Source organism: Gallinula chloropus (genome assembly GCF_964237585.1).
Source record: "Gallinula chloropus genome assembly, chromosome: 19".
Taxonomy (NCBI): domain Eukaryota; kingdom Metazoa; phylum Chordata; class Aves; order Gruiformes; family Rallidae; genus Gallinula; species Gallinula chloropus.
The window spans coordinates 3,384,075-3,406,010 of NC_140104.1; the positions used below are offsets into that span (position 1 = coordinate 3,384,075).

At 37.4% G+C, this 21,936-nt stretch overlaps 1 long non-coding RNA gene across 1 annotated transcript; it reads left to right on the forward strand.

The window, feature by feature from the left end:
* Positions 1-1,244: 1,244 nt before the first annotated feature.
* Positions 1,245-20,408, forward strand: LOC311199207. The gene is made up of 3 exons (XR_014617738.1): positions 1,245-1,282; positions 20,069-20,124; positions 20,352-20,408. It is a non-coding gene; the product is annotated as an uncharacterized lncRNA (long non-coding RNA).
* The last annotated feature ends 1,528 nt before the right edge of the window (positions 20,409-21,936 follow it).

Consider the following 21,936-nt stretch of genomic DNA (forward strand, 5'->3'; position numbering starts at 1 on the left):
TTGCCTCCTAGGAAACCTGAGGAAAATGCTGCCCTAGTTAATGCTGCTGTAGCTCTTAGGAGAAGCTTGAAATTAAATAGATACGGGGTTTTCTTTCAAAATATGCTCTTGAATAAATTAGTTTGCATCCAGAAATGACATCTGTTTTCTTTGGCTCAGATATTTTTCTAAAGTCTTTAGGTATGCAGCTCACACTGAAACCGGTGCCTAATATCTCAGAGGTTTTAAAAATCAGTCCTATATTGCTTTGAATTAAAAGAGAAATACTGGTTTAATTTGAAACTTTGAATACAGAGATGCTGTAGGGTCAGTAACCCTGGGAGATGTAAAGGGCAGGAACTCAGACATCAGATCTCATGAGGTGAAAAACTAAGCGTTTAGAAGAGCAAAGTGGCCTGGCATTTAGTAATGCATGCCATCTAACCATAAACTTTCTCTTTTATACTTGAGGAAGAAGCTGAAAACACTGGGCACCTCTCTGTTGCTGTTGGAGGTAGGTTTTAAGGATGCATCTGCAGCAATTTGGTCTACTTTTATGATGCTTTTGCAACCTGTATGAAGAATTTCTTGACTGGAAATTTCAGACCACATATCCTCTGCGTTTCACTTGGGCTGTGACTGATGTATTGGAAGAAACTGGGGCTAGGTAGAGTAGATACACTAAAGTATTACACAAACCCGCAAGCCTTTTGTTCTTCTAGGCCCTCTGAACTAAGCAGACCTTCTAATTTGTATAGTATTCCTGTCTAATTATCACAATACTGCTTAGCAGCAGTAGCAATGCAAATTTCAGATGCTCGACTAGAAACACTCAAAGAATTATATGGCTATATCCCTATCCTTCCAAGGATAACACACAACTGTTGTGTTTGACTTATGCTGTGCCATATTGTTCATTCTCTTAGTCTTTGCTCAGTTAGTCATTTGCATAGTGTTTGGATTATGAAGGACAATGTGGAAAAATCTCAATTTGATTCTCGAATCAGGGAAAGCAATTATAAATCTTTTATTTTTAAATAGTATTTTATGGTTGCAAATTATGCATGCCTTCTGTACATTGCTTGGAAGTGTATAAATATAAAAGCCTCTTTCAGCTGCTGCTTTTTTGTAATTCTGTAGTGCATTAAAGTACAAATGTTTTAAACCAAAGTAGTTCTTAAACTATTTCTCATTGTTACATGCCTTGGAAATGCGAAATTAATTCATGGCGACTTATTAATCAATAATGTTTGCTCATGCAGGTCACTTACTGATTTATCTCCAATTCACAGCTCATTAGAAGGTATGTAACTCCTCACTGATGTTGTTATTTAACAGGTACCTTTTCATGGTGCTCTTAATGACCTCTGGTTTAGTAACTTCTCACACAAGAAAGATTTCAGAGGCTATTAACATAAATTTGGAAGTCTTTTCCCATGTGTACTGCATGTATTAGGCCATATAATAATAATAACCTAACAATAAATTTACTAATCTGCATTTTGGACTTTCCTACTAGGATGCCCATAAATTTCATACAGGTAGCTGAATTGGTGTCTAGGCACGTGTTTTCAAGTGATACACTCTGCTAGAAGTATCTGAGACTTTCTCATCCTCCTGGGTATAGGTGGTACCTCCTTAATTGATGCTATCAGCAGACTTCATCAGTGGATACCGGCTTTTCCTGTGGTGTTTAAATTCATGAGACAATGTTGGAAAAAATGCTGATCCTCCTGGATCTCTGCTGGCAGGCGATGCCCCAGCAGCACAATGCTTACCTTTTCCATAGCTACTCTGTCCTAAAAGTTGCTGATACCTGGTTCTATACATACAAATATTAGAAGTATTTTGTATCCCTGTCCTAATTCCTGAAGGAGCTCCACAGAAATCTTCCTGCATGGAGCAGGTTAAGGGATTACAATCCTAATCTTTTTTTCCCATGTGATAAATTACAATATCAGTATTTTTTCCCATCAGAAGGTTGGAAGGAACCAGTGCATTGAAATTAGATGTAGAGCATACATCTTTGGTGCAATTTAAAGGAACTGATCTCAGATACGTGGAAGGGAATTGTTGTTAATTATATGATAAAAAATTGTTTCCTAGGAAGAGTCTGTAAAATAGCAGAATGTCCTGAATATTCAAAAGTTTTATTGGTTGTCTTCATTCTACACGAAATGTTACTTGAGTATGGAAGACTTGCAAAATTAAGAGAATTTAGTTTAAATTGTTTGAAGGATTTGAAAGTCTTGCCAAGAGGCTCGAATGATCTTTGAAAGCTCCCTGAGCTTTCAGTGCTCAATCTTTTTAAAAGTAGCCTCTGTGATTACACAACCTTTACTCCAGCTTGAATTCTGAGCACAAGGAAGCAACACCTGTGCTCCCATATGTAAGGCACCAAAGAAGAGAGACCAGTTTTGAAAACTCATCACTGGAGTGATGGGAGAGGAGCCTGAATTTCTCTGTTGAGCTCTGAGCACGTAAAGAGTTTGAACGGATATTTTTATAATGCAATGACATCATCTTGTTCCCTGAGGTTTCCAGAAACCTTATGAGCTCGCTGTGTACAGCAGTGTGCTCGTTTCTGTTAAGTCACTCTGACCTGAGAGTAGTTCTGCTGAAATGGTGTCATATAATTGCTATAAAACTGGTGAATTAGATCCCAGAGTCTCGGGTTTTGTGCATGGATTGGAGCCTTGAATGAAAATTAGATAGCAGAGCCACAAAGGGCAGTTGTAATTTTTACTCACTGCACAGGAGGGTGCTCAGCCTCTGTCTTTATCTGCAAGAAAGAGCTATTCCCATGGTCGTTAGAATGAAGTGCAGAAGCTGTTTTCTGAACTGGTCTTTTCTTGTAGTGACATTGAAGGATCTGTTAAATACAATTACTCACAAAATATTCAGCTGTTAAAGAATTTTAGGTGTGTGTTAATTGCTGTTGTAAGATCATTACGAAGGTATTTAGGTCAGAAGATGCACTGTAATGATAATCCACCGTGTAAAACGTTGGTATTCTCTAATGGGTGTGCTTAAAGGTGCCAGGATTTTAAATAGGATCTTTTGAAGTTTCTCAAAATTATTATTTTTCCCAATCTAATGTGTTCATCTGAATGTGTGAATCGTTCTACTGAATAATGACTTCTCCTGTATGTCAAAACAGACCCTGAGTGGATTTACTAGGAAGGAGTTTGTTAATTTACATTCGACCTGTAGTATTTGCCTATAGTTATATCCTTAATTGTTCCCTATTTTACTCGGTAAATACTAATGTACCTCAGTTTTAAAACCCAAAGTAACGTTCTAACAAAATTAATAAAGCAGAACTGTTTAAAAGCTATATTGGTTTATTAATTTAGGGTAGTTTGTATTTAAAGTGAGAAAGGGATTTTTGGGGAGCTGGGGGAGTTTCTGTGGCACATTCTTAACGCTGTTTCTGAAGGTCGTTTGGTTGGTACCTCAGGCTCAGGTATTGCTTCCTCTAAGTACTTGTGTAACTGCTCCATGTGTGTGCTGGTTGGGTGGGAACCTTTCACAGAAGAAAAAATAGTCTAGTTTTGTAATTATTTGCCAGATATTTGCAGATTATCTGCCAGAAAAAGTTTTATTTGACTGACTATAACCTGAATCAATGATGAGATAAAGAATCTTCTGGCTTTAGTTACTATGACATATATAAGAAAAAATACTTTTTATGAGTGGCAGAAAATTGAGCAACTTTCTGCTTTGCCTTTTTAGAGATGTGTTAAGCAGAGATCTTGGATGTTGTTATCTGGTCAGATTTTAGCAAGTGAGTTAACACATTCTGTCTGAGAACAATGTGTGAGGCCTCTATCTTGTACAAGGTCAAAATAGTCTGGCCCTCTGACTGCATATCCATTTTAGTTGCTATGGAAAGACAATTGGTTTTTTAAAGCATTACCATAGTAGGTTGCCAGATATTACCTTTCAGAACTTTCAGAAAAATACAAGCTCAAAAATGTAGTAGGCAAAATCGTGGTGGTGGTGGTGGTGTTGAACGGGATTTGTCCCATTAACGTCAGCACATAAATATTTGCTTCACTTCAGTCAATATTTACCTCTCTGGTCACTAAAACTTGTTTTGCAATTCACAAGGTTAATGTTTGCTCGCTGTTTTAGTTTGGTGACAATATATAAAATTCTCTATTTCTAATGATAGGGAGGGGTTTTTTCCTTCTTTTCTAGCCAAAAAAAAAAGATTTTGTATTGACAGACGTGTGTTAGTTTATTAGAAATCTTTTCCACAATTAAGATCATGTTCATCACGTAATAGATTATGCCTGTAACATTTTACAATTATGGATAACACAATAATAATATTAAAAAGTTGTTAAAATTGCTAAATACATTGCAAAATATGAAAATAATTGTATAAGACTGTAAAATGGGAATTCCACATCAAGTTTTGGGTTTTTTTGTATCCTTGTTTTGTGCCAAGTTCTCTGGTAAAGGAAAATGTACCATTATTCATTAATTGGTGATTTGGTACTTTGTTTTATTTTAAAATTCTTTGCATAAAATAAAATAGCCTGAAGTAGTATCTCAGAAACAACACATAGATAGTTAAATTTGGATAAATTACCAACCTGTTGTAAGGAAATGCTTTTAATGTAGATCCAGTGCATAACTCCTTGCATATCCCAACTTCCAGTGGAAGAACCCTAGAACCTTACTGTGGGTCCTGGTTTTTGTGGTGTGGGGTTGTTGGGGTTTTCTTGTGTGTTTGTGTGTTGGAATTTTGAAAACTTGTACTTTGTGGTCAAATATGTTAAGAAAAAGAAACAGGTTTTAAAAAAAAAAACAACCAGGAAAGAACTCATCCATGGTAGTTTGCCTTTGCAGGATGCTATTCCTTTCATCTTTGCTTCTCTTCAGGTTTTTAATTTATCTTGGAAATTCTGATCTGGCAGGAAGTGAGCTCTGTCTTTATCCTTATGATGGAAATCCTGGACTATGCTCAGATGATCACTGGTTTAGGGGTGTGATGGGGTGAGTGCTGGGTCCTTTTGAATGCTCAAGAGCACACTGTTTTCTCCCTGTCATAAATATTCTCAAAAGACTGAAGACATTCTAGTCACCATTTCTTGTTTCCTTCATTTCCCTCCCAACTCATCCCAACTTTCCAGAGTCTCTTACTAGGAATTGGAAAATTCTTCCTTATTAAAACATTGCTATTCCATTCCTGTGTAGATTAATACATGTTAATATTTTGTTTCTTACTAATGCACTGTACAAGCAATGCATTGCTGCTGTTAAAATTGACTAATAGCCTAAACAGAATTGATCTGTTTTAACTTAAACTCAGAGCTATTTATTCTGAATATAATACAAATCAGTAGAGATGACCACTGTAATACAAAATGTAACACTAAAAGATTCTTTCCAACCCTGGGAAGCCAACATATTCTGCTAGTTATGATTTATAATAATGGGAGGCTCAAGCATTAATAGCTGTAAAAAATGGCATTAGAAGAAACTTCCCAACTCTCTGAGGACAAGATACTCCTATGAGTCGATAGGAAAAGCTATTGCTAGATTAGAATAAAGGCAGGACTAGCCTGCTCAATAGGATTTTCATGGGCCAAACCTACTTACAAGTAGTTGTCTGGCACTGGCATACTTGAGGAGGCTGCCTGGAAAACAAATGGTTAGTGAAGGTGTTCAACTTAGCCTTAAGACTGAATAAACAAACAAATAAATAAAAAGGCTGACAGGTTTTTAATTAAAGTAAGTAATCAATTCAGCAACAAGAGCATATATTAGTAAAGAGATTGGGCACAGATTTTGAAATGTAAATATTGTGGTGGGAAAATTTCTTTTTATACAACTTTATTGGATTAATTCACATCAAATGTATCTCTAATACATGTTTCTTGCCATGTCTGACTCCTTTCTGCTGTAAAGTGTTCTCTGTAGTATATTTTTGTCCAACAGAGTTCATAGAAGTGGCAGGAATTATATTATCAGTCATTTCCTGTGCCCCTAGTTACTGCAGAAGCTTGGTGAAGAGGTGGCACATTTCTGAACTAAATACTGCATATGAAACTGGTATTGTTTCCCCATGCTTAACCATGCAAATGTTCTGGTTCTAAAAATCAAGATGCAGATGTTAATTCAGAAGGTAAAGGTTTCTGGAATTAAATTAGAGGTGTAGTCCTCCTAATTTGAAAATTTAATTTTGTGTCTTGGAAAGAAAGCACAAACTGAGCCACTTTTCAGTTAAGTCAGAGTAAGTGCAGTAGTCATGTTCTGTGGTTTAGGGGGAAATGCATAGATGGCTTTTCGATCCTTGCAGCTGACTAGTCCACATTTCCAAATGCAGCTCTTCATTCCCACAGCAGAATTCCCCCCCCATGCAATTCATGTGTATGTCTTAGTTGGCTGTAAGCTTATTTTTCAGTGGTTTATTTATATTACAGCTGGATATATGATAGTACAAGGTGTTCGACTTTCAACCTGCCAGAGACTTTGTCTGCAGCATATGGTTAAGAGATAGTGCCATCTACTTGGTGTCTGGTCAGAGGAGATAACACTGTTGTTTGTTAAGCAAGACACACTTGCTATCTTGCTGTAATGTACACTTTTCTTGCAATGCTGTATGTAAAGCCAGTTCTGAGTAAGTAGAGAAAATTCAGTAGGTTTGCATTTATGTCACAAAACAAAACTAATATCTGTTTGCAAACATCTCCAGTTCTGCCCCTTAGAATGAAGATTTTGTGGTTTATACAATGAGAGGGGAGTGTGAGACTATTTGATTAATTTTATCTTATGGCCTGAGTCTTCAGTTGAACTGAAGCCTCTGAACTAAATCACAGCACACCCATACCCCTCAAGCTGTCAAATAAAACATCTGTTTATGATAATCATTATCTTAAGAGTGAGTTCTAGCTTGCTCGGTACTTCATTAATAGAAAAAAATCATGGAAGGCTACTTACAAGAGTACTTACTACTTAACTAAGAACTACTTACAAAGTGAAACACCAGTGAAGGAACATTGAAATTCAACTTAGGCACATATAGAACTTCTTTCAGAAGACATTATAATAATTAAGCATGTAAACTTGCATGATTCAAAGCCTGGCATTGATTTCCCTATTCTCAATAGAAAATGACTGTCTTGTCCATCAGTTTTAGTCAGATCTCTGACTGCTCATAGATCAAAAGTACAAACAGAAAGTTTGCTGAAGGCCATTCAGGCTCCAGCAAGTTAACAGACTCATTTTTATTGACGTGGCAGCTTAAGTGCCAAAGTTTATAAGTGAAAATTGTAGGACTTGATTGCCCAAAGTTAGGCAAGAAATCAATAGATAAATACCTTTGAGTGATGCAGAAAGTCCCAGGAGTGGGGAGGCCTGAGCGTGTCTGGTGAAAACCACGCTATGTAATAAGTGAGGACCTGGATGTGTAACTTCAGGCATTCAAATTTGAAAAGTTTCACCTACCAGTCTGTAATTTCTGCTTTTGGTGCTGAATTCATCACATCACACAGCTTGTGTGTGTGTGTGTGTTTGTCTTGAAATCATTACCATTATAATTTTAACAGTAGCTGCCTAGAGAAGACCAAATGGAGATGTCAACTGTGTGAGCAGGGGCTGTGGACAAGGAATGTGGGGATGAGTATATACAGCTCAACAAAATACTCTCCTCAACGCAGTGAAAGAGGAGAGAGATAAAGAACAACAGCTTGAGGAGAAGGGGGCAGATATAGGTTAAGTTAAGTTGTAAATTAAATACATCGTGGCAGGGTTAGGACTCCAGCTGTAGTCTTAGAGATGCCCAGAACTTTTGCATATGTGTGTGGATGTGCACAGGTAGTTTTCCAAACTTCCCAGCCGTGCATCCCATCTTACAGCACTTCTCTGTACAGGGGATATTTCTTTATGTCTCCTCCTGTCAGAAAGGGCCTGCACAATGTCTTCTGTACAGCCTTCAGTGAGGCTGACATTGTGTGTGGTGCTTATGGAAACCCAAGTGATTCAAGGCCTGCAGGAGAGCTGGCATGTTTGTTTAAATTTCTTAACTACGTCACAGTGATAACAGCAGCTGAACAGCATTTGTCCTGTGTGTGTTTCTGTGTGCAATAGAGCTTCTTTAGTTTCCTTTAACATACAAGAAAATATGAAACCCTTCAAGCAGATAATATCTGTGAATCGTGCCCAGGGTCACTGGGATATCTATCTGGTGTTTTATGGTACATTCAGGGAAATACATGAGAACAGATAAAAGACATTAAGCAATGAAATTATGGTCAGTGGAAATGTTTTATGTTTTTCATTGTTTAGATCCTGATACAGCAATTGTTCTCTATCACACATAATTGTGACAGTGTTAAAATAGAATTATAAAAGGCATTACTGTTTGATCCATGGTTTGAACCTTTCTACAGGTCATGTAATTCACTACAAACTGAACTATTTGTCTGTGACTATTTAACAGGTACACATAATTCATGTCTGTTCTTTCAAGCTCAACTTCTATTGAATTTAACCAAATTAACCATTTTTCAGCCTCTAATGCTGCAGCAAAAACGTACTTCCTTAAATCTGTTTTGCTTGCAGACAGTCTGACACAGTAGATTTAGTACAGCTGCAGTATTAACGTTCAAAACTCCCATGCTGCACAGTTTTCCCACATGATACATAAAAATGCTGTACAGTTTCTCCCTCCAAGGCTCCTCTATTAGGGCATTAACTGACTGTATGCCTCCAGTTTGGTTATTGTTTTCATTTATACATAATACAGTTACACTCACCCAGATCACTATTCATTGCAAAATAATTATGGTAAAATAATAATTTTACCCAATATTGGCTTAACATTAATAGTCAAACTGTGAAAGTCAATGGAAAATAAATCTGGGAAGGGATTGGTGAAATGAAAGATGCAGAATCGTGGAATAAATGAGTTGCTAGAGAATAACTTCTACTTATATGTATTTTTAACAAGTTATACGAAAATACAGTGGTAATATAGTGGGGATTGGGGATGGTGCTCAGTGAGTGGCCTTGGTGCCCGTTTGCTGTTACCAGACTCAAGTGGTCTCCTAGACTGAACACAGCATATGGATTCATGCTTCAGGTTAAACTGCTTGTCTGCAAGGAGTGCAATTGACTGACTGGATTTCATTCAGGAAGATTTTTTGAGATATAAATCATTGGATTAATGGAGTAGGAGGACTTTAGAGCCCTGCAATAGGTAAATAACCACAGGAGTACAGCCTCATCCATTACTTTTAATGTCAAAAGGAGTTCTACTATTTTTATCTGCTGAAGTAATATTTCCTAACCCTTATTTTACCAACGGTCCTTTTTAGCAACCGACTAAATTTTTTGGACCTCGATCAATTTTTCAGTCCAGGTTTGGAAATCACCCCACCCCTCTTTATCCAGCCTCTAGTGGTCCCCTCCCCCCCAGAAAAATCTCAGCTTGGATTTCTCATGGGGGTGGGCAGCGGAGGGTAGGGAGGGATGCAAAATCCTCCCCGTGGGAGTGCAGAGTCTCCCAGCCAGCAGAACCCAGGAGGAGGGAATAGCATAAACATCCTTCACAAAGCAGAGAAAATAGGTGCAGGCAAATATTTTAAATTGAAGTATAATGAAATTATTGTTTATGGCCCAACTTCTCCCTTACATCCAGAATCTGTCATTTAGGTGATGGGGCCAGCAGGTGGCGAATATAATTGAATTCAAGAAAATAAATAAGGAAGTAGGCTGGGGATTGTTTGCTAAAAAGAAGACATCTAGTTTACTAATTAGGAGGATTTATAGGATGCTGTACTTAAAAATAGATGATTATTGATAGCTCGTCTTAATCATGAAAAGTTGCCTTATAGTTTCAGTTTGTTACAGCTAGCATGGCTGCTGTGATTGCAACACCCCTAGGGAAGCAAAGCTGGTGTTAATCCACCCAGCATGGACAGCCATGCCTCAGAAACAGAGGGCAGGGGCTGTGGGCTGTGCTGCAGCCCTATCACTGCTGGGTTTAAGAGCTACAGCCCGAGTACCTGTGTGCATTGGGTTCCACTTCTTACTGCAGTGTAGACATAGGTGTAGAAAAGAAAGAATTTTGTCTGGTTCTGCGCTAGCAATAACCAGAAACAAAAGACCCACTGCACTAGACACTGTTATTGTCATCTGGAAACTTTATGAAAGGCTGCACAGAAACAGTGTTATTAATTTAGAGAGGCGGTAGCAGCAGATAGGGTGTATTACATCTGCTTTTGAATTAGGTGGAAGGAGAAAAAAAAGTTGGAATTCTTTTCAGTTAATCATGAGGGAGTGTAAAAATCATAGGGCTAGAGAAAGCTAAGATGGAGATTGCCTTTTGAAATTCTCATATGTCTAAGTGGCAATCTAAAGGTATTTTAAGTGGAAATCAGAAGTAGATATTAAACTAAAATATTTGTCCATGGAGACTGCTGAAGTGGAAGTTAAATCTTTTTTTTTTTTTTTTCAAAAGGAAGTTGTGGTGATAACACTGGCATTTAGGTCAATATCATCTCTCATTAAAGTTGTTTTAATGTTCAAAGCTCAATCATTTACTGGCGAGCTCATCACGGCAGCCAGGTACGGATTACACATTTCCTTATGCCCTTATCTAATTCATTTCTCTCTGCTACACTTTGGAATAATTTGAATATGAAGTATATCAGGAAAACAGACTTGTTTTGTTCTAAGTGGAGAACTCAAGCAGAACTATGCTTTGTTACAAAAAGTAACAAACATCCAGAGTGAATTATCATGCAGGAGATTGCAGCTGAGATTGTAAATATTATTTTCAGAGACATGGAGTTCCTTCTGAAAGGAAAGAGCGTTAAGGGATATTTTGATAATGCAGAAAGGGAATAACAACAAAAAACCCCAACCCATAAGATACATTCGGCTCACCAGCCTTTTTTCTATTTCATGTCTAACATTCATTTTGGAGATAAAACAGTTGCATCAAGCTGAGGCTAGTTTAGTTTTATGTGCCTGTTAAAATGGAGTTGATTCACAAGGATCTGTTCCGTTCTCTTCTATCACCCAATATTTCTGTTACTGCCTTTACATTATTTCAACCAACCAAATGCATTTTTTTAACAATTTGAAGAAAAATAAAGGAAAGTTTCAAAATAAATATTTTTATATTCGTTCTGATTCAGTCAGTTGCTTTGTAGAGCTTCATTATTGCATAGATCTCCAAGTACTTTCTGGCAATAAAATGTTATGCTGAAGTAAAATAGTTAATTAAAATTTAGATTGGAAATAGATTGGTTTTATTTGGTATTGCAGAGAGTTATGATTTAAGCTTTTTCTTATGCCCAGCAACGAATAAATTAATAGCCAAAGAGTATGAAAGTCACACACTTCAGTGCTGAGGCAAAGGCTCATTAGGAGCTACGCAATAAGGGGGTTCTGTAGTACAGAAGACTTCACTCTGCATTTGACAGAGCTGTTCTAAGCAGGGGCTTATAATGCCCCAGGAGACTGGATTTTACTTGATTTGAGAGGAAACAATAGGTCTAGCCATGTCTTGATCTAATTGCCATTCCCCAGTTGCCTCAGGAAGCACACCTTTTGGCTACTGGAACTTTGCCTGGGTGCAGACTTTGCTCCTGACAGACTAATCTGTCTCATGGACAATCCAACTTAGTGTAAAAATTATTTTATTTATGACCTAAATGCAAAATTATTCAGACTTTGTGCATTTCATATGTGAGTAACACGCATTTAGACTTTGGTATTTGTGCTACCTGGGTTTTGTGTGTGTTTGTGTTTAATGCAGCTGAAGGATATTATGCAAAATGGGTTAGTTTGAATCTTTAAAGGAGCTGCCAACATGCATTTGCCTGAGTTACTTCAGCAGTGGAGAATAGAGGGAGAATTCCAAACACGTCATCCCGATTTCACAAGTCTGCAGAGATCTCCAAAGTGGACTTACCCATCTGTGTTAGGTAGTAAATAGCACTCTACTTTCCTTACCAGCGCCTGCCTCTGTGCACTTGCTCTCTGCACACATGTAATCTGTAGGTCTTTATCTGTCTAGACGTAAGTGTACATACACTTCCTGGACTTAAGCCACTAAACACTAAGGATAATTGTGTATAAAGTATCTGAGTGTGTATACAGGATGCAGAAAAAATTAGTTTTCATTTTGAAATAATGCAAGTAGTGCATAATGCTTCAGAAAATAAACTCAGAGTTTAGATTTTGTTTCAGTTCACCATGTTATGCACTTGAAAACTGACTGAGGAATAAGACAGCAGTGATAAATAGGGAATGACAATCCATCTTGTTTTCATTAAGTGACCAGTTTCTCACTACACTGAAGCAGATGTCTTTATTTGCATTCAGTTAAAAATATTGCTTATTCTCAAAATTAATTTAGCCTAATAAGTCAGGGTTGCAATTCTTACAAAAGGTGAGTTCTACTTTCCAGTGTTCAGATGATAATCAATATGAACTTTGGTCTTAATAGCAATTACTATGCTAATTGCCACTATGTAGCTTTTTACATTTTTAGCAGCGTTCATATGGGTGGGACTGCAAACTCTACTTGCTTAACAATGCCAGTTATCTTCTCTTTTGGAGCATGTGTGTGTGTGTTTATTAGAGCCTTTGTAGACCCTGGCTATGGAGATGAATTGCCATTGTTTCTGTCCTGCACATGTGATCTCCAAGCCTTCTATCTGCAAGTGACCGCTTTGGTGCATGCATAGGCTGAAGTCAAGCAGATGTGAAGTAGCAGGGTGCAGAGAATGGGATGTGGCTCCAGGTTGTGGTCAGTGCAGACAGGTACAGCCAGCAGGATACCTCGTTGGACACATCCTGTCCTGTTGTTGCTGTATGAAAGACCTTAGTCTGCATTAAAGTATAGATATACCTACAAATTTGGCATTTTAGAAGGAAAGTTATGGCAGAGAATGTCTTTGAGCCTGCATCTACAATTATGTAAACATATTGATAGACCTTCAGCAACTAAAATCTCTGGTGAATCTGTGTTTCTTGAGCCTGTTCCAGATGTCATGGCTCCTTCCTGTAATTGAACCATGCAGTGTACCATCCCAGGCAATAGATCCAAAACTAGACGTTACATTTAATGATGCTTCTATGTTGATGGCCCAATTAATAACTGAATGTTGATAAGCATAACTTTATATGACTTACCTTTCATTGCACCAGAACTCCATGGTAGGGTGGTGATAGTTCCCATTCCTGAGATAATATTCATCTGCCTTAATTGTGAAAAATCGTGAAACTTTCTCTTATTTTGTTTTGCTTTTCTATTCATTACACCTTTTTTTTTTTTTTTTTCTTTCTTTCTTTCTTTTTTAACTTTCTGGAACAAATGAAGGCAGAGTGCTATAAATAATTGACTTCTTAATTAGATAACCGTGATTTAGTTCCAGTCCGTAGCTGGTGTTGCAATATATATATATGAAAAGTGGTGACCAAATATTGCATAGAGCAGTTCAGCAGTGGGTTATGAGCATCTGTAGGCATAGGCATTTGATGTGATCCCACCACTAGAAGTCACGCTGTAACACCTGTCTTCTGCATTGTGGAAACTCCTGTTACTTTAAATGTTCATTACATCATAAAGTCCAGCCTATATCCCTCTATCATTCTCTCATCCTTCCTCAGTGGGTGTAACTCTGTAATTGCTTGATCTGACAAACAGCATTCTAAGATGAAATTAATGATGTGTTGCCTTGAACATGCAAGAGTTTCTCTGCTGCAGCAGGTCATTGTATTTGTATTTAGAGTAGTACTGTGGATCTGAGTAGTGGGAAATGTTTCCATATTTCTAGTGTTATTTAATGTTGGTGAAAATTGACAGCTGCAATTATAATTACCCCATTCCCTGGTTGTAGCACAGGTGCAGAACTTGCCTTCTCTCCAACCTTCCTTCAAAACAAAAAAATACTGCATCAGAACATTACTATTTTCCTAAATGTTGAGACAGGCTACTTAGTTCATGATTATAGGCATTCCTCCCAAAAATCTAACTACTTTTTTCCTGTTTTCAACCACCCTGAAGTAACAAAAGGTAGGAGAGAGGGTGGCAAAAGGAAAGGAAGGCTTCACTTCTTTCAAAACCAAAGCACCAGGGTAGCCAGCTGGTGATGATTTCTGAGCAACTGTAGTGGATGTTGTTCACAGTTCCCTGCTTTGACAGTATTTAAGCTTTGTTGTTCAATTCTGTGCATGGTCCCACTGTCCCCATCTTCATTGTGGGAAAGCCTTTCCCCTTCTAAAGAGTTTGTGTGGAACCTCCTGCAGCGCACAGAAATTGTGCTGTACCATTCAACTGGGTCCTACAAATTAAAGCCTCCTGGTGTAGCAAGAGCACATTCTCTTCGTTGTTGTTTCACATGGCATTGTGTACCCATGATGGGTCCTTCTGGACTTAGTTCTAAAGGAGTCATTATATATTTAAATATTAAACATCAAGGCAGTTCTTTTATTGTTAAACCAATATTGAAGCAGGACAAAACTGATTGACTGTTTATGGCACTGCATTCCTGAATGGCTGGTGTTGTACCTGATGTTCTGTTTCAGCAATATTGGCACTGCCAAGAGGCTCAGAAATGTAGAGTTTAATAAAAAACTTTATTTTGAGGTGCACTGAAGTTAAAAGATAAATTAATCTTGCCTTGTGAAACCCCTAAGCTGTCAAAAAGGGCAAATGACCACAGCTTCCTTTGAAACAATTCAAAAGCTTGCTTTTCATCAGTATATGATTTCATTGTAATGGAATTGAAAGTTCTGCCTCTTTTTCTCACAGATTGTTATTTAATCACTGTATATTAGCTTTCATTGCCCTTTTGATATATTTAAACTCATAAACTTCTCATTGAATAGATTGAATTTACCATTATGTTGTTACTTTTTATGAATAGAATAAATCAATATCAGATGCATTGGTTTGCACTGAATTGTTTATTTTAAGGGATGTTTAAACTTTACTGAAAGAAAATGGCAAGTCTGATGCCCAGTCCTCCACTGTAAAACTCATTCATTGGTAACACTTTGAGACACAACCTGCCTCAACCAGCATGTGCTGTACATGTTGTCCAGAGATACAAGGCTAGTAATTTTTCCTAACATTTGAGATGTAATATATTTCACAGCACTCCCAATATATGGCATCTAAATACTTGCAAGTTATTTTATTGTGGTAATAGAACACTTTTATTTCATTATTAGGCCAACATTCCTGAGTAAGATCAGTTGTTTTTTTCACTGAAAATACCAACTCTGTTGAAAATGTCTGCCTGATATCTCCTTTTATATATATTGTAAGAATCTTCCATAAAACATAGTCCTTCTCATTCAGAAATCAAATGCAAGCAGATTAATGTGAATGGCTTTGTAAAATGTATCGCTCGGCTCTTAATATTTATGATACCCACAAAACTTGAAAACATCTGCTCTGCAGAGAAGTAGCTATTAAAACACACTTAAGCAGGAAGAGCTGTCTCTTAATTCAGAGTCAGAACTTTGCTTTGCAGGGTTGGTCGAGCCATCAGGATTCCAAAGAAGCAATGAACATCTTTATTTATTCTGATTATGAGGAAATAGTAATTCAGTTCACTGTAAGGCTGTAATCCTCAAATAATTTTTACAAACCAGCTGACTTCATCTGTGAGTTTGAAGCACAGTGTTAAGAGATATCATTTGGTTCATTTTATCATTGGATTTTACAGATGTTGTTGGTTTTTTGCTTAATATATATTTATTGTTATTAATCAGGAGAAGTTCCACACAGGCAATTGTCAAAGTATGTACAGTGGACACAAAAACTTGGGAATTCTTACCTCACTGTAATCATGTAATAACAGCCCAGGCTTTGTGCTTGACAGAGGTATTTTATTTGGACTCAGTGTTGCCTCTGCAGTCTTTTCTTCACCAATTACCTATGCATCTTTATTATTGTATTAAGTAGCTAATTAAATCTGGTCAGGTTAACCTTTCTTGATGATTAGAAGTAGGCATCTCATCCACTGAAAAAGCTAATCATTTTGGGTGGAACATCTTGTTCTTGTTTGAATAATTATCTTTGTTTACATTCACACAGCATTAATCACTTGAACCAGGCCTCTTTGGGAAAAAAAAGGATTGCCCATAGCAGGTTTTCAAATGGTGTATACAGAAGTTAGAAAGGAGGAGGTATTTCTCTTCATTCCTCTTTATGAGCAAAATAGGAAGACATTTTGAATTCATAATTCAGAATAAAAGCTGTACTTTCAAAGTACACAAAGAACACCAGTTTGTTTTCATATAACTTTTAAAAGCAAGTGCTCCAGGCTGATCAGCTGGACTAAATCTTGTCTCCTTAGTGAAAATTCTTCAGCAGTAGCATCACAGTATTTTTGGTAGAGTGTTTTTTATTCTTTTCCAATTATTACTGTTATTATTTTATAACTCTATTTGTATTTGCTCTGTGGTCTGTTCTTTTTTTCAGTGCTGGTGTCCTTCCCCACAATTTGATATTTTCTGCCAACTCTTCTGCCCTAAAGCCTCTATTTTTGCCTTTTTGCAATGGCTAGATCTTGCCCTGATACAACCATTGTCTTCGTCGTTCATGGGAGGCGTGTGTCCCAAACAAATGCTCCATCCATATGTTGTGGCTTCTGTCATCAAGGTTGGAAAGACCAAAAGGAAAGACTGCAAAGCAGCCTTCTGGCAGTTTTCCCTCCACCTTGCACCTGAGGCTCAGGAGCTCTTCTGATCCCTTTTTGGGAAAGGTTCAATAGCTCAGTCAAAAGGTGAGATGCTAGGACTTATTAGAAAATAGAGAAAAAAACCAACAAACTTTCTGATACCACTATAAAACCATCATATATCTGCATCTTGAGTACTGTGTGTCTTAAAAAGGATATGTTAAAGCAGCTAAAGCTGTAGAGAAAGGCAACAAATGCAATCAAAGATACAGCAGATGTGGTGATTGTGAACCATATTCCTGTGTTCCTTCTACAAAAGGCCTTGAAGTCATTTAAAGATGTAACTTCTATGCTGTTCCTTTTCTGATTAAAATTGCCTTCTGTAAGTCATTTTATGATACATATAAATATTATGGTTATCAGTCTTCACGGTTAAAATAAGGCTTTTCTCTTTGGCAGGAGGAAAGCTATACATGCAAATTCAGATTCCTAATGCTTTTCTGCTAACTCTGCCCTTATGTTCTGACAGAATTAGGAATAAACTGTATGTTGCATATCTTCTTTAGTATCTCTTTCTTTATGTATCTTCTATTCTTTGGTTCTCACTTTTTTTCTCATTTTCTTATCTTTCTTGTTGGTTTTTTTTTACTTTTTTCCAGGTGCCTGTGTTATTTTATTTACATCATCTTAAACTTTCTCCCAAATCCTACAGTTTTCCTATTTTTAGCTAGACCTGAACCTACACTTTGAAGCATCATTTTTTTTCTCTATTTCTACCTCCTTTCCTCTTCCACTCCAGTATTTATATTTTCTCCTTTCCTCCCTAAGGTTACCATTTTTTCCCTCACCATTTGTTGATGTCTCTCCCATGTACTTTTCTGATGTTTTCCCATTATTTTGTACTTTAGCTCAGAAGGAGTGACTGAACAGGGATTTGGGCCTTGAGCACTTTCTTAATTGTGTAAAAACTGGATAGAAATTACCTAAAAATTGTCAGAGGGGACAGGGTATCTCCTGACTGACCTGTGGCATGAGGATGACTGAGAGAAAATAAATTCCAGTTTAGCAAATGTAACTTCTCCTAAAAATTCAGGCTCCATCCTTCCAGCTGGAAACAAGATAATATAATGAGTTGTTACAAGCTGTTAAAATTTGAGACCAAGGAGGGGAAATAGGCTGAAGTTATTCTATGAATTGTTCCATTCTTTGTTGGAGGCTGTTAAAATAAAGCAACAATATAAAAGATGAATTATATACAATTTAATGTAAAGCTGTTTGATGTCATTATGATATTTCTTCCCTGATTGTCTTAACATTTGTGTACTTTTCAAAAGTTTTACATTTTTTGGTTCTTTCTGAACATTATGAAAATTGTACTGAGAGGAGTAAATTCATCTGCATAAAATTGACTGCAAAGAGCAATTAGTCCTTCATTAATATGCAAATTTGGTCCAGTGCAAATTCATCTATATATGAGGCTTAAATATGCAAGTCAGTCTTGCTGTGCGAGAAGCCCAGATGCTTTTATTTACTTTGAAATTGAGGGATTTGGTTAATGATGTTGTTGACAGGAAAACTTGAATAAATTTGATGATCACCATCTTTCATATTAGACGAGGCCCACAGAAAAAAATTACCAAGTAAAATACCAATTTTATTTGGTAATTTCCTATTACCAATCTAGTAATAAAATGTAAGATACAAAGTAATAGAGTTAGATTTCCTAATGTAGTTATCCTGAGACTTAAACTGTTCCCCAAAGATAGAACCATTTTTCTTAAACTTTGTTTTTCCAGAGGGTAAAGACATCTACATAAGCTGTATGAATAACATACTGCCTAGAGATTTAATATTGGAAAGTTAGCTCTGTTGCTTGTTTCATTTGGAGAGAGTATATAAGCCTGGGAACTAAAAAGCAGGAGCTTTGGAAATGGCCAACCTCATCATCTTCCATTAATTATCTGTATAGTCTTCTCAAGACTTCGTGTTGAGGCCTTTGCTGCAAATCTATGGAGCCAGAGTGGAAACTGTCTGAACCCATGGCCAGTTATATTTGGATTACCTAAGCTAATAAATAAACATTTTCTTATATATCTTTAAATCTTTACAGCCCTCAGTAGCACGATTTTCTTACTGCTCTCACTCCACATGGACTGGATCAGAGAAGCAGGATATTTTTTGCCAGTAAATCTGAGATGTGATGTGTCTTGCCCCTCTCCTGCTCCCCTTGTGTGTCCCTCAGTGTGCTGTGGCTCTTCTGGCACATCCAGGATTTCCCTGGTTTTATCCATTAATGTGACAGTGGCCATCAAGTCATGTGTGGACAGGTTTCCCTTTGCATTTGTTAGGCTGGTTTCATCTGCAAGGAGACAGTCTCTCTTCCTTTTTTCTCTCTCTGTAGGTCTCTCAGGCTTGCATTTAGCTTTGGCTTAAGCAATCTGGTCTTTGACTTCAATCACACACACTGTTTCCAGGATTAAATTTGGTGTCCTGCCTTGGACGTGTGGGACATCAACACTTTTAAAATAACAGTTAAAATGTAGTTTAAATGGACTGGACTCTGTGGCAATTTATAAAGCTCTAGTTGTAATTACCCGAGGACAAGTTAATAGATTATGCCATTTGATTCCTCTGACTTCTTGGCTCTGCTGTTTGGGTTATAAATCCTCACAGCGGTGAAGTTGGTTTCCAAATCCTTAACGTGCTGTACTAGGCAAAAAGTTCACAGAACGATGTTAAGGAAAGAAAAAATCCAATGAGACGTGAAAATTGATGTGCTGGTCTTGCAGGTGGATTCAAGAGCAGGGAAGGAGACAGAGCTGAGTGTTTGGGGGGAGCAGGTGAGGGGTCTGTTAGTCCTGTAACGGCTCTGGTTATCCTACAAGGGGATCTGTCCTTTCTCCCCATCAGAATAAGGCATTGACAGCTGTCAGAAGGCATGGTATAGAGGCTGTGTTTGCAGTCCTTAATGGTTTGGGAGGTGACAAATGGATTTACAAGATGAAACTTTAAAACCACAACATTTTCTGAAACTTAGATAGCCTCTGCCTTCGAGAACACACAGTTGCTGGACAGGTTCTAGTCTCGCTCAGTACTGTCCACAGCAATCTTGGCTTTCTGATCTAGCTCCTGAAAGAAGGAAAATACTAATTTTCAGGTATATAAACAATGGGCATCTCAGTGCAACCTGTGGTTGCCTCCTATCAGCTATGTAATCTTTATATTCTAGATTAATAAACACTTCAGCCTTGGAGTTTATTAGTTCAAAATATATTTATTACCTCATAAGTTCACCCCCCTCCAGTTATCTTCTAATTAAACTGCAGCACTGTGCATGCTATCTTTGGGGATGTATTAATAATGAAATTATCTTGTGAAACAGTAATTACATACTTTGTGCATTCTTTTCTATACTTTTTTTCCAGATTATGTGTGATGAGTGGGGCACAGTGCTCCATTGTTTTCAGCTCCTTCAAACTCTGTAAGTATCCAAGGATAAGCAGATTTTATTTTTTTTTTTTTTGCTCTTAGTAAAAGAAGGAGAAAAGTTTGTACATTTTTGTACCTGGGAAAGGGAAGGACCAATACCACTAGGCTAGGAACAGTTATGAAACATGATTGTGCAAATAATTTGAGGTCACGTTTTCTCCTTACTCCTGAGGAGTAAAAGGAATAAAACCTACTTATGGGATCTTTGTTGTAAAGCAGTTCTTACTGCAGTCACAGAAGAGTGAAGACTACCACCTTATTTGCAGAAGATTTGGAAAAAGGAAAATAGTCTTAAAGCCTTCCTCAAGAGAGAGATTTACTTGCAGTTTTTTGTAGTGGCAAGTGTTCTTACTTACTGTACATTAATTTTTATCCGTGCTTGTGCTTTATCAAGTTGTCCTTCTATCTTCTCATAATGCACTGGACACTTGCATACTGACAAGATTTCTTTTGCTCTTTTTTTTTTTCCTTTCCCCCCACTTGCTGAATCCTGGCTAGGGTGCACTTCCCCTACAATGAAAGAAGGCAAAACAGTTTGCACATACCTTCCACATATTTTTTAAGTAGTTTATCTCTCTGGTTCAAGTACATATGTTGAGCAATAATATAAGCACATGATTCCTGTTGGTACAGGCTCCAGTTCTACCTGATCAAAGTGGGGTTTTATTCTCTGTTGTCCTTCCAGATGCTGTAATCCAGAAGTTTGTGATTTCAGGATCCATGTGTCGATGGGATCTCCTGCTCTATGGCTGCCATGGTGTTTTGTTGTTTGTACAGCCTTTTGGTTGTCTCACTGTGATTCCTGTGGCTATGCAGGTAGCTGCAGCTATAGGAAAGGCATTTTCCTTCAGTTTTCCTGCATGAGAAGTGTTTGGCCTTCTCCCTTGTTTTCTGATCTGCAAGTTCCACAAGATCTGTGGCCTTATTGGAATTACATTGCAAAGTTACACTTTTGTGAAATGTGCTAATGTTTAGACCATATCCAGTACTTAACAAGCATCAATCAATCTTCCATAAAGTTATTTATTTAAAGAGACCTTTTTTGACTAAGTGTGCTGGAACTTTTGATATATGGGCAGATAGAACCCAGTTTTATACTGGTCAGATCATAGAATTCCTTTTTTTCTTAATGTGATATTAAGTAATGATGACTCACTTTCTAGAAAGGGATCTGATTCAACTTCCAGCTAGAACTCCATCTCCAGTCTTACAATGCAGATGCAGCTTAATGCTTTACTTCCATTTTGCAGTCATTCTGGGGCCAAGCTTTCCAGTCATCTACTTTTGGACTCTTTTCTATTTCAGCTTAGAATCCCACAAGACTTCTCTGAACAGAAAGGTCCATTGTGTTTGAAAGCAGATAGCATTTCTAGTACCTCCTACCTTTCAAACCTGCTTGGTTTTGCATATCTAAGTAATAAGAGTGATCCAAAGCTTTAGCTTTCTGAGCATATGAAAGCTTAAGACTTCGGAGGAACAATGGGCATCTTATTAAGCCATTGTTACAGTACTTTCCCTTCTGACCTACTGATGGGTAGTCAGTCCTTTCTGAGACAAGTAGGAGTGAAATAGCCAACAAAGACAATTGCTTTCTGGATTTTTAATGTAAAGCTTTACTCTCACTCTCTGTTGTATATTCTTGGAGGTTGCAGAACAAATCACAAAAGGTATCCTGATTTCTGTATTTCCAATGCATTTCCATAAGATCCTATTTGCTTTATCCAGTAATTTTCATCCACAAGCAATCACAGTGACTTCAATCAGACTGTTTATATGGATGAGTGTTATTCTCTGAAAATAAAAA